The sequence below is a fragment of the Manis javanica genome, chromosome 14 (genome assembly GCF_040802235.1).
Source record: "Manis javanica isolate MJ-LG chromosome 14, MJ_LKY, whole genome shotgun sequence".
Taxonomy (NCBI): Eukaryota; Metazoa; Chordata; class Mammalia; order Pholidota; family Manidae; genus Manis; species Manis javanica.
The window spans coordinates 40,814,670-40,830,204 of NC_133169.1; the positions used below are offsets into that span (position 1 = coordinate 40,814,670).

At 37.5% G+C, this 15,535-nt stretch overlaps 1 pseudogene; it reads left to right on the forward strand.

Moving 5' to 3' along the window:
- Positions 1-13,355: 13,355 nt before the first annotated feature.
- LOC140846094 (olfactory receptor 5V1-like) lies at positions 13,356-14,281 on the forward strand (annotated as a pseudogene).
- The last annotated feature ends 1,254 nt before the right edge of the window (positions 14,282-15,535 follow it).

Sequence of the window (15,535 nt, forward strand, 5' to 3'; positions counted from 1 at the left end):
GGTAATGTGTGAAGGTGGCGTTCAACCCATTTCTTTCATGTGGAAGAGGAAGAATAACTAAATTTGCTTAATCAATGCTTTTTGAGGGGTGTTTTTTGATTCAAGGTTATCATGATTTCCAAATAATACAGTAATCAAGAAAATTTTCAGAGGAAAAGAGGGTGTGAAAAAATGTGGGAGGAAATATCAGGCTTTCCCTGATCATTTTATCACAGGATATTCACCTCTACAGACCAAAGGCCTGGCAGGTGAAGGGAGCATAAAAAGCAGATTAAGTTACAATCTATTTCATAGATACAAACCATGTGAATCCTTAAATAAGATGCTAGAAATCTTTTAATGTATCAGCAATTTAAAAACATGAAAAATGTCATAGATGCCCATATGGCTGAGTTACCCTGGGTAAATGGAAACTACGTTACCAAATGAAACATAGGGTAAAGTTAAGAATTTCAAGATCATAATGAGATTGAACAGGAACAAGGACCTGTATCATGAGACTTATTTTTCTCAATGTCATTTTTTATGTTCATGTTTTATTTTACCTTGAAAAGTGATACAGTTACAAAAAAATGAGACTGGCATAATGAACATCTATGTATCTTTCACTGAACTCACTGAATGCATATACATTTCTAATTTACAGATGTATATTTTTAAATTCTTAGATTTAAATTAGTTTTACATTAAACCATTATTCTGACAGAAAACAATTTAGGAATTATAGGTTGAAAGAGTTTGAAATTGCACTCAATTTGAGCCTGAAATCTTACAACAACAACAGAAAAACCTTTTCATTTGAATAGTCTTAACAGTACTAACATGTGAATAATGCACACAGGTTGTGCTACAGCTTAGTTATTTAGCATGAAAAATGCAAATTTCTACAAGTGGATAGTATAGTCATATGTTGAGAGACTTACCTCACTGATTATAGAACAAGATTCATAATATTATTTTACTCTTTACTTTTGTCTTGCAATTTAATTTTTGACCCATTTTGTTTATTCTTACCCTAAACAGTTATAACAACATTCTACTCTTCTACAATTTAGCTTTTTTTCAGGTTATATTAAATTGAGTAAACATAAAATTAGTGAGTGCCTATTATTATTAAGTGCCCATTATTAGGTTGGTAGCAATTTATATTTATGAAGACAAGAATATTCCCTATAGAGTACTTAATATAATATTTTTCCTAAGAGAAAACAGGACATCATTTCAAGTATAGAAGAAGTTACAATATTCATACTATATATGAGTAAGAAATTTTCTCTTCATTTTGATGCTTCCTTTTCTTTGGCAAGATTCACTCTTTAAAGTTTTTATTGGTAATGAGTATTCTCACACTGAAAAGGTATTGAAAATGTAATGTGAATTCGGGACTTCTTAGTGAAAATAATTTGATATTTGTAAAGATGTTAATATGGTACAAAGATGTATACATTTGATAAATTATTTAAAATTGAATGCTAAACAGGTAGGATGAAGGGTTGGAATTTCAAATATTATGGAGTGTATGTGTAAATAATGCTTTCAATGTTTAATTTCATTGTTAGTAATTTTGCATCCCCCTGTAAGTCTGTATCCAGATACTCTGTATGCAGAATTCTGCTGTGTCAAATGGATTTTTCTGACTGAATGATCTGAATGTATGTTCCCTACAAGAATGATCCATGACAGCTAATCGGAAATAAGAATGTGCCAAAGCAGATAGAGATAGGGACATACAAGGACATTTTTTATTGCTTTAAAATCTTAGCTGTCAATCCACTTAGATAAAAAAGGAAGGCTACTCACTTCTTCTTTATCTATATAGCCTCAATAAGACATATTCTCCTATTCATAAATAAATTTTACATGTAATTTTCCTTGATATTGACATACTTAAGTAATTATAACATTTTAATTATCTCAATACCAGAGATTTCTCAGTGATTATTTTTGCTTGACTAAATTCCTTTTCTCCACATAGTGGATCCTTGAAGTAACTATTTGATAAAGAACAGAGAGCTTCATAAGTGGTTTAATTTCATTTTAAACATATAGAAAGAGGGTAAATTACATAAATAGGAAAGCTTGATTTCTGGATAATTTCCAAGAGGAAGATAATCTTAGCCCTACATCCCTTCCTCTAATTCTCATTATATATCTGGCTCTTTCTGACCGAGAAAAAGAACACAATTTCAACTTGTATTTCTCATATTCTCATATTCTCACCTTTACACCAATTAATCTCACAAAGCAAGTGATCTATTGCATTTCATAAGAATTTCTTGGAATCTTTATTATATGTGCTATCAATCTCTTGGGTTACTAAAAAATGCTATAGAACTTTCCCTCTTCAATATGTTATCAACAAAAGTATCGCTCTAATCTTTCTAATGATATGCAAATTCCTAAGATTTTATTATGTTTTATTTTAAAGGAGGTTATTGTTAATATGAATACAAGTTTTCTTCCCAAATTAACAATCTCTGCATATTATAATCCAAGACCATAAATTTGACTAAAAATTTAAACAAGAAGGAAAAAACGTTTATTGAAAATATATTGTGTTTCAAAGGATGAATACTGATTATGTAACCTGATGTAGAACTTGGTTATATATTTAATAGGACGTTTTGACTTTTTCGCCATAATTCTTGTTAAAAAAGAGTCAAGATAGTGAGCTCAAGGAAAAAGAGCACTTCATATACAACTTAATATATAATGTTGCAAGGTATCAATTTTATAGTGATCGAAAATAACTTTAAATTTCACAAATTTACTACAATGTTCAAAAATGAACATAAGATGTACAAAAATGAAATTGTACAACTCTGTAAAACCTGAAAATTTCAGAATTTGTGAACTTAATAGGTAGATGTTTTTTGTTTCAATCATTTTAATTCATTCTCCAGACACCAGCTTGCATAATGATATCCAAGCACTTTGTGTTTACTATAGTGATTTTCTTTCTTAAATTTCATGAAAAAAAATTTATTTTTCTCCTAAGCATAGTACAGACCTGGTGCTGCTTGCAGAATGAATAAAATCATCCCCAAGGTGATCTAAGAGATTCTATTTTGTAGTGCATGAAAGAGGAAGGTGGGAGTGTGGGCAAATGGGAGAAGGAGATAAAGAACTGCTGATTTCCAAAGATGAAATAAATTAGTCACAGGTATGAAAGGACAGTGTAAGGAATACAGTCAATAATAATGTAGTAACTTCAGTGAAAACTGGTTACTATAATTACTGTGATGGACATTTAGTTACATACCTAACCATAGAATCACAATGTTATGCACCTGAAACCCATATAAAATTGTACCTCACTACATTTCAGTTTAAAAAAATGGTAAGAGCTATAGTTCTGAGATGTTCAAGACCTCATTAGTTTAGTGAAATACATATGAAATATTAAACTTAAAAACAGTTTGCTCACTGGAATGGTTTCTGCTGTTTTTAATGAAAACAATCAGTAATTAAATATAAAGATTCATTACATGAAAAACAGGTGGTAGAAAATAATTTCATTACATGTTTAACTAAATCATTACATACGATTACATTATACATACTATTCATTTTATCTGAGGAAAGATATTATTAGCAATTTTCAGTAGACAAAATAAATATGGTAGGGAACCATAGAAAATTCAACATTTTATTTTCTTATCACATATCCATTTTCTATCATACATATATGATATTAAAAAAACTTGCATAGTTTTCAAAGTGACAGAGTAAATCCACAAATGTATTGACTTTTAGGCTTTCAATTGAAGTGCTTTTAAGAAATATTCATGAACATTATGATTACAAGGACCATTAAAATACATCAAATGCAATTCCAAAATTTGAAAAGTCTATGAGGCCAACAGTTCATTCATATATAACATCAGAAACTGTCTTTCATTAAATGAAATAAAGGTGGTGAAATATTTGTTTTAAGGAGAATGTGAATTGAGTATAATGTGAATATACTGGTTTCTACTTTGGCTTATATTTATTTAGACACTATCAACTAAGTTGTATCCTTCCTTTCTTTTTCAATATGTTTTTGAAATACAGTTGATGTGCAATATTATATTGGTCTCAGGTGAACATCGTGATTTGACAACTGTATGTATTATGATACTCACCCCTGTAAGTGTAGTTACCATCTGTCACCAAAGACATAACAATATTATTAGCTATATTTACTGTGCTATACTGTCAGCCCTGTGACAAATTCAATGTATGATTTGAAGTTTGTACCACTTTATCCCTTTCACCTAATTCTCCTGCCCTCCCCACTCCACATGGTAACCCACAATCTGTTTCGTGTGTTTTTGAATCCTTTTCTGGTTGGCTTGTTTGTTCTTCTGGTTTGTTTATATCTTATAGACACATTTTATTTATAAAAGTATAATCAGAGAGAGGTGAAGCCAGGATGGCGGCGTGAGTAGAGCAGTGGAAATCTCCTCCCAAAAACACATAGAGCTATGAAAATATAACAAAGAAAAATCTTCCTAAAATAGAGACCACAGGACAAAGGACAACATCGAGACCACATCCACACCTGCAAGAACCCAGCGCCTTGCGAATGGGGTAAGATACAAGCCCCGGCCAGCGAGACCCGAGCGCCCCTCCCCAGGCTCCCGGCGCGTGGAAAGAAACCAGAGCGGGTTTTTTTTTTGGCGAGTGCTTTTTGGAAACCTTAAAGGGACAGGGCCCCCGTTGCTAGGGAGGCAGGGTGGCGGGACCGGTGAGCGGGTGCCTGGAACTGGCGCCTGAGGACAAAGAATATCCCGCGTTTTTCCCTGTGGGACCGGTGGGCGGGTGCCTGAGACCGGCGCCTGAGGACGGAGGAAATCGCGCGTTTATCCCACTTTTTTTTCTCTTTTTGGCGAGTGCTTTTTGGAAGCCTTAAAGGGACAGGGACCGCGGTGCTGGGAGGCAGGGCGATGGGACTGGTGAGCGGGTGCCTGGGACCGGCGCCTGAGGACAAAGAATATCGCGCGTTTTTTCCCTGTGGGACCGGTGGGCGGGTGCTTTTTGGAAGCCTTGAAGGGACAGGGACCCTGGTGCTAGGGAGACAGAGCAGCAGGACCAGTGAGCAGGTGCCTGGGACCAATGCCTGAGGACAAAAAAAAAAAAATCACGTGTTTTTTCCTTTTTTTTTTTCCTGTTCCCTCTCTCATTGTTGTTGTTGTTGTTTTGGTTTGGAGAGTGCTTTTTGGAAGTCTTAAAGGGACAGGACAGGTCACTTAGACCAGAGGCAGGGAATCTGGGGATCTCTGGGCACTCTAACGCCCTGGGCAGCAGGGAGCACAGAGGCCACTTAAGGAGATAAATAGCCTCCCGGCCGCTCCCCCTCCAATGGGGCTTCACCATTTTGGAGGAGCAGCCCCAGGCAGGTCAAGCCCACAGCAACAGCAGAGATAAACCCCATAGCAACTGGGCAGGAAGCAGAAGCCCTGTCTGTGCACAGCTGCCCAGCACAAGCCACTAGAGGTCGCTATTATCCCAGGAGAGGAAGGCCACAAACCAACAAGAAAGAAAGCTCTCCCAGCTGTCACTTGTACCAGCTCTGCAAAATATCTCTATCACCATGAAAAGGCAAAACTACAGGCAGACAAAGATCACAGAGACAACACCTGAGAAGGAGACAGACCTAACCAGTCCTCCTGAAAAAGAATTCAAAATAAAAATCATGAACATGCTGACAGAGATGCAGAGAAAAATGCAAGAGCAATGGGATAAAGTCCGGAGGGAGATCACAGATGTCAGGAAGGAGATCACAGAAGTGAAACAATCCCTGGAAGGATTTATAAGCAGAATGGATAAGATGCAAGAGGCCATTGAAGGAATAGAAGCCAGAGAACAGGAACGTATAGAAGCTGACATAGAGAGAGATAAAAGGATCTCCAGGAATGAAACAACACTAAGAGAACTATGTGACCAAGCCAAAAGGAAGAATATTCATATTATAGGGATACCAGAAGAAGAAGAAAGAGGAAAAGGGATAGAAAGTCTCTTTGAAGAAATAATTGCTGAAAACTTCCCCAAAATGGGGCCGGAAATAATCAAACAGACCACGTAAATACACAGAACTCCCAACAGAAAGGATCCAAGGAGGACAACACCAAGACACATAGTAATTAAAATGGCAAGGATCAAGGACAAGGAAAGAGTTTTAAAGGCAGCTACAGAGAAAAAGGTCACCTATAAAGGAAAACCCATCAGGCTAACATCAGACTTCTCGACAGAAACCCTACAGGCCAGAAGAGAATGGCATGATATACTTAATTCAATGAAACAGAAGGGCCTTGAACCAAGGATACTGTATCCAGCACGACTATCATTTAAATATGAAGGCAGGATTAAACAATTCCCAGACAAGCAAAAGCTGAGGGAATTTGCTTCCCACAAACCACCTCTACAGGGCATCCTACAGGGGCTGCTCTAGATGGGAGCACCCCTAAAAAGAGCACAGAACAAAACACATAACATATGAAGAATGGAGGAGGAGGAATAAGAAGGGAGCGAAGAAAAGAATCTCCAGACAGTGTATATAACAGCTCAATAAGCGAGCTAAGTTAGGCAGTAAGATACTAAAGAAGCTAACGTTGAACCTTAGGTAACCACAAATCTAAAGCCTGCAATGGAAATAAGTACATATCTCTCAATAGTCACCCTAAATGTAAATGGACTTAATGCACCAATCAAAAGATATAGAGTAATAGAATGGATAAAAAAGCAAGACCCATCTATATGCTGCTTACAAGAAACTCACTTTAAACCCAAAGATAAGCATAGATTAAAAGTCAAGGGATGGAAAAACATATTACAGGCAAACAACAGTGAGAAGAAAGCAGGGGTTGCAGTACTAATATCAAACAAAATAGACTTCAAAACAAAGAAAGTAACAAGAGATAAAGAAGGATACTACATAATGATAAAGGGCTCAGTCCATCAAGAGGATATAACTATTCTAAATATATATGTACACAATACAGGAGTACCAGCATATGTGAAGCAAATACTAACAGAACTAAAGAGGGAAATAGACTGCAATGCATTAATTGTAGGAGACTTCAACACACCACTCACCCCAAAAGATAGATCCACTGGGCAGAAAATAAGTAAAGACACACAGGCACTGAACAACACACTAGAACAGATGGACCTAATAGACATCTATAGAACTCTACATCCAAAAGCAACAGGATATATATTCTTCTCAAGTGCACATGGAACATTCTCCAGAATAGACCACATACTAGATCACAAAAAGAGCCTCAGTAAATTCCAAAATACTGAAATCCTACCAACCAATTTTTCAGACCACAAAGATATGAAAGTAGAAATAAATTCTACAAAGAAAACAAAAAGGCTCACAAACACATGGAGGCTTAACAACATGCTACTAAATAATCAATGGATCAATGAACAAATCAAAATTGAGATCAAGGAATATATAGAAACAAATGACAACAACAACACTAAGCCCCAACTTCTGTAGGGCTCAGCGAAAGCAGTCTTAAGAGGAAAGTATATAGCAATCCAGGCACACTTGAAGAAGGAAGAACAATCCCAAATGAATAGTCTAACATCACAATTATCAAAACTGGAAAAAGAAGAACAAATGAGGCCTAAAGTAAGCAGAAGGAGGGACATAATAAAGATCAGAGAAGAAATAAACAAAATTGAGAAGAATAAAACAATAGCAAAAATCAATGAAACCAAGAGCTAGTTCTTCGAGAAAATAAACAAAATAGATAAGCCTCTAGCCCAACTTATTAAGAGAAAAAGAGAATCAACACAAAACAATATAATCAGAAATGAGAATGGAAAAATCACGACAGACTCCACAGAAATACAAAGAATTATTAAAGAATACTGTGAAAACCTATATGCCAACAAGCCGGAAAACCTAGAAGAAATGGACAACTTCCTAGAAAAATACAACACCCAAGACTGAACAAGGAAGAAACACAAAAGTTACACAAACCAATTACGAGCAAAGAAATTGAAACAGTAATAAAAAAATTACCCAAGAACAAAACCCCGGGGCCAGACGGATTTACCTCGGAATTTTATCAGACACACAGAGAAGACATAATACCCATTCTCTTTAAAGTGTTCCACAAAATAGAAGAAGAGGAATACTCCCAAACTCATTGAATGAAGCCAACTTCACCCTAATACCAAAACCAGGCAAAGAACCCACCAAAAAAGAAAATTACAGACCAATATCCCTGATGAATGTAGATGCAAAAATACTCAATAAAATATTAGCAAACAGAATTCAACAATATATCAAAAGGATCATACACCATGACCAAGTGGGGTTCATCCCAGGGATGCAAGGATGGTACAACATTCGAAAATCCATCAACATCATCCACATTAACAAAAAGACAAAAACCACATGATCATCTATATAGATGCTGAAAAAGCATTTGACAAAATTCAACATCCATTCATGATAAAAACTCTAAGCAAAATGGGAATAGAGGGCAAGTACCTCAACATAATAAAGGCCATATATGATAAATCCACAGCCAGCATTATACTGAACAGCAAGAAGCGGAAAGCATTTCCTCTGAGATCGGGAACCAGACAGGGATGCCCACTCTCCCAACTGTTATTTAACATAGTACTGGAGGTCCTAGCCACGGCAATCAGACAAAACAAAGAAATACAAGGAATCCAGATTGGTAAAGAAGAAGTTAAACTGTCACTATTTGCAGATGATATGATACTGTACATAAAAAACCCTAAAGATTCCACTCTAAAACTACTAGAACTGATACCGGAATACAGCAAAGTTGCAGGATACAAAATTAACACACAGAAATTTGTAGCTTTCCTATACACTAACAAAGAATCAATAGAAAGAGAAATCAGGAAAACAATTCCATTCACCATAGCATCAAAAAGAATAAAATACCAAGGAATAAACCTAACCAAAGAAGTGAAAGACTTATACTCTGAAAACTACAAGTCACTCTTAAGAGAAATTAAAGGGGACACTAATAAATGGAAACTCATCCCATGCTCATGGCTAGGAAGAATTAATATCATCAAAATGGCCATCCTGCCCAAAACAATATACAGATTTGATGCAATCCCTCTCAAATTACCAGCAACATTCTTCAATGATTTGGAACAAATAATTCAAAAATTCATATGGAAACACCAAAGACCCCGAATAGCCAAAGCAATCCTGAAAAAGAAGAATAAAGTAGGGGGGATCTCACTCCCCAACTTCAAGCTCTACTACAAAGCCATAGTAATCAAGACAATTTGGTACTGGCACAAAAACAGAGCCACAGACCAGTGGAACATATTAGAGACTCCAGACATTAACCCAAACATATATGGTCAATTAATATTTGATAAAGGAGCCATGGACATACAATGGCAAAATGAGTCTCTTCAACAGATAGTGCTGGCAAAACTGGACAGCTACATGTAGGAGAATGAAACTGGACCATTGTCTAACCCCATATACAAAGGTAAACTCAAAATGGATCAAAGATCTGAATGTAAGTCATGAAACCATTAAACTCTTGGAAAAAAACATAGGCAAAAACCTCTTAGACATAAACATGAATGACCTCTTCTTGAACATATCTTCCAGGGCAAGGAAAACAACAGTAAAAATGAGCAAGTGGGACTACATTAAGCTGAAAAGCTTCTGTACAGCGAAAGAAACCATCAATAGAACAAAAAGGAACCCTACAGTATGGGAGAATATATTTGAAAATGACAGATCCGATAAAGGCTTGACGTCCAGAATATATAAAGAGCTCACACGCCTCAACAAACAAAAAACAAATAACCCAATTAAAAAATGGGCAGAGGAACTGAACAGACAGTTCTCTAAAAAAGAAATACAGATGGCCAAGAGACACACGAAAAGATGCTCCACATCGCTAATTATCAGAGAAATGCAAATTAAAACTACAATGAGGTATCACCTCATACCAGTAAGGATAGCTGCCATCCAAAAGACAAACAACAACAAATGTTGGCAAGGCTGTGGAGAACGGGGAACCCTCCTACACTGCTGGTGGTAATGTAAATTAGTTCAACCATTGTGGAAAGCAGTGTGGAGGTTCCTCAAAATGCTCAAAACAGACCTACCATTTGACCCAGGAATTCCACTCCTAGGAATTTACCATAAGAACACAGCAATCAAGTTTGAGAAAGACAGATGCACTCCTATGTTTATCGCAGCACTATTTACAATAGCCAAGAATTGGAAGCAACCTAAATGTCCATCAGTAGATGAATGGATAAAGAAGATGTGGTACATATACACAATGGAATAATACTCAGCCATAAGTGGAAAAATCCAACCATTTGCAGCAACATGGATGGAGCTGGAGAATATTATGCTCAGTGAAATAAGCCAAGCGGAGAAAGAGAAATACCAAATGGTTTCACTCATCTGAGAAGTATAGGAACAAAGGAAAAACTGAAGGAACAAAACAGCAGCGGAATTACAGAACCCAAAAATGGACTAACAGGTACCAAAGGGAAAGGAACTGGGGAGGATGGGTGGGCAGGGAGGGATAAGGGGGGGGGAAGAAGAAGGTGGGTATTAAGATTAGCATGCATGCGGGGAGGGAGAAAGGGGAGGGTGGGCTGCACATCACAGAGAGGACAAGTAGAGACTCTACAACATTTTGCTAAGCTCATGGACAGTAACCGTAATGTGTTTGTTAGAGGGGACCTGATATAGGGGAGAGCATAGTAAACATAGTATTCTTCATGTAAGTGTAGATTAAAAATTAAAAAAAAAAAAAAGGAAGAAAGAAAGAAAGAAAGAAAAGGGGGATTACTCCTTGATAGGATAAAACTATTGGTAAATCAAAGATCAATGCATGCTTTAAATATCCTTAATGTTGATCACTGAAAGGGTGTCAGATGATCAGCTATGGAGGTACTCTTTTCTGATAATATTCCTTTCTCTTAATTAAAAAAAAAAAAACAGTTACTGTGTGTTGACCTCCAATGAGTTCTGCACAGTGGTATAGAGGGCATGTCAAAGGGTGTGCAAAGTGTCTGTTTGTTTCTATGCAGAAGATCAAGGCCTAGCTTGGATACCCAGAAAATGAACTAAGATATGATATGAGGAGGAGCTTCCGGCATCAGCACTCTCTGGAGGACTTGTGCCGGGGATGATCATCAAAAAGCCTCCACAGGGATCCGGACGATGCTGCGGTTGTGGTGGCATCCAGCCCACCGTCTCCTGGACTTGCCATAGGAATGAGGAGGGAGATGTCTAGGCTGGCATGTGCATACAGTGAGACTACGAATTTGACCGGATCTGTATTGTTGGAACTCAACCAGGAGTTGGGATGGGTGCAAGTTGTAGCACTCCAAAATCTCATGACTATAGACTACCTATGGTTAAAAGAACATATGGGATGTGAACAGATCCCAGAAATGGGCTGCTTTAATTTGTCTGATTGTTCAAGTACAGTTGGACAATATCCATCATATCATAGATAAATTTTCACAAATGCCTAGGGTGCCTAAATGGTTTTCTTGGCTTCACTGGAGATGGATGGTAATTATAGATTTGCTTTGTTTATGTCACCGTATTCCTATTATGTTAATATGTGTGTGCAAATTAGTTAGTAGTTTAAAACCTATACATACTTAAGGTACTCTACAAGAAGATATGTCAAAGAAATAATCAATCCTCCCATGTTTCCTTCCATATGCTACATCTATAGCTTTTCTTCTTCCTTCCTAATTACAACCCTTAAGTAGAATTCGTGCCTCATATCAAATTTACCGAGTATCATAATTCCTCCAGGTGGTAAAGATACCTCGAGACAAGTGCTGGGCATAGAAGACACAGGGCATAAATCTGCAAAGAAGTAAAAAGCTAACCTTTTCAAACAATATGGCTTCTCTCTCACTTACCAACTTTACATTTCCCTGTATGGCCCCAGAAGATGACTGGTTAGCCAGAGACGGGTAAGATTCCTCAAGGGAGGAACAACCTAAGACAGGCACAGTCGCAGGGGGGCCATCAGGTGAGAATTTGGGGATCAACAGAGGTGAGGCTCAGAACCTCACCCCCCCCTGCTTTGAGAGAAATCTTCTGCAACCGTGGATGTCTTGCTGCCCTTGTCTAGCCTGGATTACTACTTGGTCCATAGGCACACACCTGATCATCTGATCATCTACATTTGCCCTCTTACAGCACTAAACTATGTTTTCTACCTTTATCTTGCATCTACCTACCACTTCAGCATTTTATTAAAAATAAAAATAATAATAATAATAGAGGGAGAAATGTGGGATCAACATATAAATCAAGTACAAAAATCAAACAAATATTCATATTTGACCTGATTGTTTATAGGTCATAATGCGTGATCAAAACTGAAAGTTTCTGAGATGAATGCCCTTGTACTCTTCACCATGTAAGAATTTATTCACTATGTAAGAATTCGTTCACCATGTAAGAACTTGTTCGTTATGCTTCAGAAGATTGGAGACTGACGAGAATTAGGCTTGAGATGGATTAATGATTGTACATTGAGCATTGACCCCCCTATACTGAATTTTATTGTTGTTAACAACCATTTGATCAATAAATATGAGAGATGACCTCTAAAAAAAAAAAAAAAACTGGGAAGATATCATCCTCACTGGGATGGGATGTCTTTTCTTTTCTTGTTAAATAAACTCTTTTCTTGTTAAAAAAAATTATAATCAGTGTGGAAAATAACTATTAAATTTCACACTTGACTCGTTATGATTCAGAAGCTGTAAGTGCATTTGCATATTTAGTCTTACCAATACTTTGTCTAAGCAAGAGCCACATTCATTCTTTCACGCAAAAATTATTTAGATAATTTTTATTTTATTTGTTTGCTAATTAAGTTATTAAAATTACATACCATGTAAAATACATTCCCTTAAAGAATGTACAATTGAGATAATGCATAATATTATGCACATTGAGACAATACAAAGCAAAGCAAGGTAAATGCCCAAGCTGGTGTGACAAACACACAGGAAGCTGTCACTGAATTCTGAAACCTAAACACTGGCGAAGGGTCCACAGTGGTTTTTACTGAGGAGGTGAATTTTTAAACATCTCCTTAGGGTCCCAGAGAGCTTTGTCCTAAAATGAAATGGAAGATGGATATTTCAAGAAACAATATAATTATAGGAGATATATTAAATAGAAGTACTAAAAATTGAAATCTCTGAGTAAAATATAGCTAACAATTCATATCAATTACACACCAACATTTTTCTGAATCTCATCACTGGGCTCTTTGGCTTTTTAATCTAAGCTGTGCTTGTTGCCTTCCTTCCCTCCAGAGAGACCCCCGTGGAGAGAGGAGATGGATGGCTGCAATCTCACCACCGTGAGTCACTTTATCCTCACGGGGCTCTCTGACCTCTCCGACGTGCGCTATCCTCTCTTTGCGGTCTTTGCTGTCCTCTACCAGGTCACTTTGGTGAGAAATGGGGCCATTCTCTTGGCCATCAGGACTGAGAAGAAGTTTCGCACACCCTTGTATTACTTTCTAGCCAATCTGTCCCTCTTAGACATATTCTGCCCATCAGCTACTGTCCCCAAGATGCTGGACAACCTCTTGACTGGGAATCACAGCATTTCCTTCCTGGGCTGTGCTTTGGAGTGTACTTCCTGAAAACAGTGGTAGGGACTGCGGTCTTCCTTCTCAGTGTCATGGCTTATGACCGGTACGTGGCCATCTGCTTCCCCCTCCGTTACATCCTCATCATGACTGAGGCTCGCTGTGCCCAGCTGAGAGCTGGGACCTGGGAAGAAGGGTTTCTCAATTCCCTCATCCACACTGTGTCCACCATCCGCCAGTCTTTCTGCAAGTCCAATCAGGTTAACCATTCCTACTGTGACATCCCTCCACTGGTGGCTCTCTCCTGCTCATCCAAATCCATGATAGGCATGCTCGCATTACTGGAAAGGGGGATTTTGGGGATTGGTGCCTTCCTGACCACCTTTATCTCTTATATCTACATCATATCTGCCATCCTGAAAATCTGGTCTGTGGAAGGGAAGCGCAAAGCCTTCTCCACATGTGCCTCCTATGTCCTGGTGGTTTGTTTGTTCTATGGCACAACCATATTCACCTACATGCGACCCTCCTCCAGTCAACGCTCTCAAGTCAGACACAGACTCATCTCCATGCTCTACGGGGATATCACCCCAATGCTAAACCCCTTGATTTACAGCTTGAGGAACACAGAGGTGAAAGGGGCACTCAGGAGGGTCTTATGTCACTGAGCATGTTTACAGGAAATGCAATAGTAAAACAGAATGACTTAATGCTCGCTTATAAGTAGGTTCCTGGAAGTAATTTTTAGTTGATACAGAATATATATATATAAAGCATATGTAATTTCTCAGCAGTTTTCTCCTACCTTGGAGATCCCAGTTGCATTTAAACTTTAGTTCCCTATCTGGCGACCAAATCAAGTATATACCTACCTTCTCTATTTCTTATTATAACTGCACTTTCTGTCATTTGATATCATATCTTATTCTTACATACATTCTCTTTCCATTATCAATAAGTGTAATGCCCACTTAATTAGTGAGATGTACTTTGCTACTCTAAGACATCCTGTTTTTTTCCAATTGTCAAAGATCTGTTAGTGATTCTTAATACTTTCCAAATGATAGACTTCATAGGTATTTGTGCCGCAGAATTAGAGTATAAAAAAATAAATGAACTTAGACCTTTTCCAGTTATGACATCCTAACCTCATGGCGGACTTATTTGGTGAATTTTGGCTTTGAGTATTTTAATAGTGTCACGATAAGGGCTTTGGAGGAAGCATTAGAGCAACTTTTCTATGTGCATCATGGAAGTTCCAAATTGAGAAATAAGTTAAATTACACTGCAGATTTCCAAGCCATAGAGAGAACAATGAACAACAATATAGATAAAGATGATGAGCAAAAATCATTAGATTCAAGTTTTTGGAACTCTCAGAACCATAGATATGCTCAACATTCACATGGTCATACAATTTAGAACATAAACATTTATTCACTCCTGATTAAAATGCAACATTAAGTAAACCACACTGCGCACCACTATTTTGCCACGCGAGGGAGCCCACTAGGATATATTCCCAGGGAAACACCAGAGAAAAGGCCACAGCTCAGGAGCCAGAGTGTGAGGAGTGAAATAGTCATGCCACAGCCACATGCCTCTGTTCAGTCCAGGTTAATAAGTTTTCAAACAGAAATGCACTCATGGTTCCCAAGAGAGTTATGTTCGCCTCTTGGTTCACTGTTTTCTCAGAGGACAATATGTAACAAATTGAAAACTACTTGATGCTCTTTTAAATACTAAAAGACTTCAGACAAGACCAACTCCTTTATCTTCTCCCAAATACCATGTATAACGGCATGAAAAAGAAATGTAGAAAAAGACGAACTGGGAATGATCAGACCACTACAAGTTTGAATCATCAGGCAAGTAGGGGTGCTGGGGCTTCATAAGTCTGTAGGAAAATAAGTGGGGGAATA